Source organism: Pteropus alecto, unplaced genomic scaffold, assembly GCF_000325575.1.
Source record: "Pteropus alecto unplaced genomic scaffold, ASM32557v1 scaffold109, whole genome shotgun sequence".
Taxonomy (NCBI): Eukaryota; Metazoa; Chordata; class Mammalia; order Chiroptera; family Pteropodidae; genus Pteropus; species Pteropus alecto.
Window position 1 is genome coordinate 1,884,348 of NW_006494608.1, and position 3,785 is coordinate 1,888,132.

Below are 3,785 nucleotides of genomic sequence, written 5' to 3' on the forward strand. Positions count from 1 at the left end.
AGAATTGACGTTGTTCGATTTTGTGATTGAGGATACCAATGAAAAGGCAGGAGATTGGCTATGTTATTTTTTCCAGAAGTCAAAAACAGGACTTTATTTTCCAGAATCCAAGTTCTTTCACATTACATTGTATCATGGTATTGCAATATGAGGTCTGAAAAAATGGATCTGACCTTTCTTTCTTTTGAAGTCACGTAATACTTTCCTTGTCATTTCTTGATGGTGGTTGTGATATAATAAAAATTAAATATTTGGTTTTTGTCTCCAGTTCCAGGAACACTCTCCTATAACCCTTGGAATCTCTGTGATGAGTGTTTTTTGTATGCTAATGAGAGAACTGGTTGCTGGGTTCCCCTATAACTTCAGGATGGGGGCTGGTCTCCAGAAAGACCTTGATTAGAAGTTCAGAACTTTCAGCCCCATCCTCCAACTTCCAGAGGAGGGAGAGGGTCTGGAGATTGAATTTAATCACCAATGGCCAATGATTTAATCAATCGTGCATATGTAACAAAACCTCCATGAAAACCTCAAAAAATAGAGTTCAGAGAGCTTGGGAGGTGGTGATTAGGTGCTGCAAGGGTGGTGCACCTCAACTCCATAGGACAGGAGACCCCTCCAGACCTCACTCTATGTACTTCTTCATCTGATGTTCATTTGTATCCTTTATAATATTCTTTATAATAAACCAGTAAATGTAAGTAAAGTGTGTTCCTGAGTTCTGTGAGCCATTCTAGCAAATTACAAAACCTAAAGAGTTGGTCATGGGTGCTCACAATTTATAGCTGGTGAACCAGAAGTATGGGAGACCTAGGATTTGTAACGGGCATCTGAAGTGGGTGGGAGCCAGAGCAGTCTTATGGGACTGAGCCCTTAACCTGTGGAGTCTGTGTTAACTCCAAGTAGTGTCAGAATTTAATTGAATCATTAAACACCAGATTGATGTCTGAAGAATCAGAGAACTAACTGGTTGTTGGCATGTAAAACACCTCACAATGGCTATCTGGCACTACCCCACACTATGGTCATTTGTGTTACTTTCTCCTCTTTTTTCAGTTATATTTTCCTTGAGGGCAAAAACTGGGTCATATTCATCCTTGTGTTTCTTATGACACCTAGCACAGTGACTGGCTCACAATAAAATATGATTAAATAATGTTGAACAGGTTCAAATTTGTTTTGTTTACTGCTCCTTGGGTCTTTATGATCATGAATGTTTAGGAAGGCCAGGGTGGGAAAGGTTGGGCTATGGCTTATAGTCATGAGGCATTTAAGAATCATGGCATTCACCAAGGATATGTCTCCAAACTTTCTCACACATAACAATTAAGAAAGAATGGAAAGGGTTTCTGTAACAAGTAGAGGCTGGGCAACAAGTGGGGTCCAGTCACTAGGTAACTGACTCAGCCACAACTCCCTTGCAGTTTTGGTGATTCCAATTTATGCCCCACCAACATTTTGCACTTTACCTTGAAGAACAGAATTCCAGATCACATTCAAGTGGCTTGAACTGTAAATGTTATAACCTTTAATGGCCAGAGTCTATTATGTGAAAAATTGCCACACATCTAAATCAACTGAGAAAGTATGGAATAAACTGAATAAGGGAAACTCATTATAAGAGAAAGTCCTTCTCAGCCTCTTTTTTGAACTAAGATATAATTGACACATGACATTATATTGATTTCAGGTGTACAACTTAGTGATTCAATATTTTTGTATATTGTAAAATGATCACCACAATAAGTCTAATTAACATCTATCATACATAGGTTACAAAAATGTTTTTCTTGTGGTGAAGTTTCAAGGTCTACTCTGTTAGCAATTTTCAAATATGAAATACGGTATTATTAACTATAGTACCCATGCTGTACATTACATCCCATGACTTATTTTACAGCTAGAAGTTTGTATCTTTTAGCTCCCTTCACCCATTTTGCCCACCACCCCCACAGCCCACCTCACCCCCACCTCTGACAACCACCAATCTGTTCTCTGTATCCATAAGCCTGAGTTTGTTTCTTATTTTTTTTTCATATAGATTCCACAAGCAAGAGCATTCAGTAATTTGTTTTCTCTATCTGACTTATCTAACTTAGCATAATGTCCTCAAGGTCCACCCATGTTGTCACAATGGCAAGATTGCATTCTTTTTTATGGCTGAATAATGTTCTTCTATTATTATTATTATTATTATTATTATTATTTATTATTATATAATTACATTTTCTTTATTCATTCATTGATCAATGGAAACTTAGGTTGCCTCCATATCTTGGCAATGAACATGGAGATGCATATGTCTTTTCAAAATTAGTGTTTTCATTTTTTTTGGATAACTATCCAGAAGTGGAATTCCTGGATATTTCATGTGGTATTTCTATTTTTAATTTTTTGAGGAAACTCTATAGTTTTCCAGAGCAGATATACCAATTTACATTTTCATCAAAAGTGCACAAGGCTTCCCTTTCCTCCACATCCTCACCAATACTTATTTCTTCTCTTTTTTTTATGATAACCATTCAATAACAGATGTAAGGTGATAGTTCATTGTGGTCTTCATTGCATTTCCCTGATAATTAGTGATGTTGAACACCTTTTCATAGATCTGTTGGCCACCTGTATGTCTTCTCTGGAAAAACATCTATTCAGATCTTCTGTCCATTTTTTAATCAGATTGTTTGATTTTTTGTTTTTTGTTTTTGTTTTTATTTTTGTTTTGCTATTAAGTTGTATGAGTTCTTTATATGTTTTAGATAATAACCCCTTATATGAATTGCAAAAATTTTCTCTCATTCAGTAGGTTGCCTTTTCATTTTGTTGATGGTTTCTTTTGCTATGCAGAAGCCTTTTAATTTGATGTTAATCTCACTTGTTCATTTTTGTTTTTGTTGCCTTTGTTTTTGGTGTCAAATCCAAAAAAAAAAAATTATCACCAAGATCAATGTTAAGGAGCATTAAGGAGCATAATCCATCTATGGTCATGGCACCCTGAACGTGCCCGATCTCGTCTGATCTTGGAAGCTAAGCAGGGTCGGGCCTGGTTAGTATTTGGATGGGAGACCACCTAGGAATACCAGGTGTTGTAGACGTTAAAAAAAAAACAAAAAAAAAAAAACAGGAGCTTAATCCCAATGTCATCTTCTAGAAGGTTTCAGGTCTTACATTCAAGTCTTTGGTCATTTTGAATTAATTTTTGTGTTTGGCGTAAGATAGTGTTCCAGTTTCATTCTTTTGCATGTAGCTGTCTTGTTTTCTCAATGCCACTTATTGAAGAGACTGTCTTTTCCCTCGTTTTATATTCTTGGCTACTTTGTGGTAAATTAATTGATCATATATGTGTGGATTTGTTTCTGGATTCTCTATTCTGTTCCATTAATCTATATGTTTGTTTTTATGATAATGCCATGCTTTTTGAATTACTATAGTTTCATAATATAGTTTGAAATCAGGGGGTGTAATGTCTCCAGCCTTCTTTTTTTCTCTTTAAGGTGGCTTTTTGGGGTCTTTGTTGGTTCCATAATAATTTTAGGACTGTTTGTTCTATTTCTGTGAAAAATGCCTCTCAGTCTTTTGACTTGCTCGGGTCCCTGTCTTGCCTCAGACACAGTCCTGAGACCATATCAGCAATGGGCCCCAGGTCAAGCTTCAGAGGCTTTCCTTAAACACATTTTTTTTCCTGGTGATCCATTTGTCTTTATTTGATATTTATGAACTCATAAACATGAAACATAATTCAGTCTAAATTCAATTTTTTTTCAGATTTAAGTAATTCTAAATTCTTTTTT

General features: G+C 35.9%; 1 pseudogene; it reads left to right on the plus strand.

Annotated features, from left to right (window-relative positions):
- Positions 1 to 2,970: 2,970 nt before the first annotated feature.
- Positions 2,971 to 3,089, plus strand: LOC112473606 (annotated as a pseudogene).
- The last annotated feature ends 696 nt before the right edge of the window (positions 3,090 to 3,785 follow it).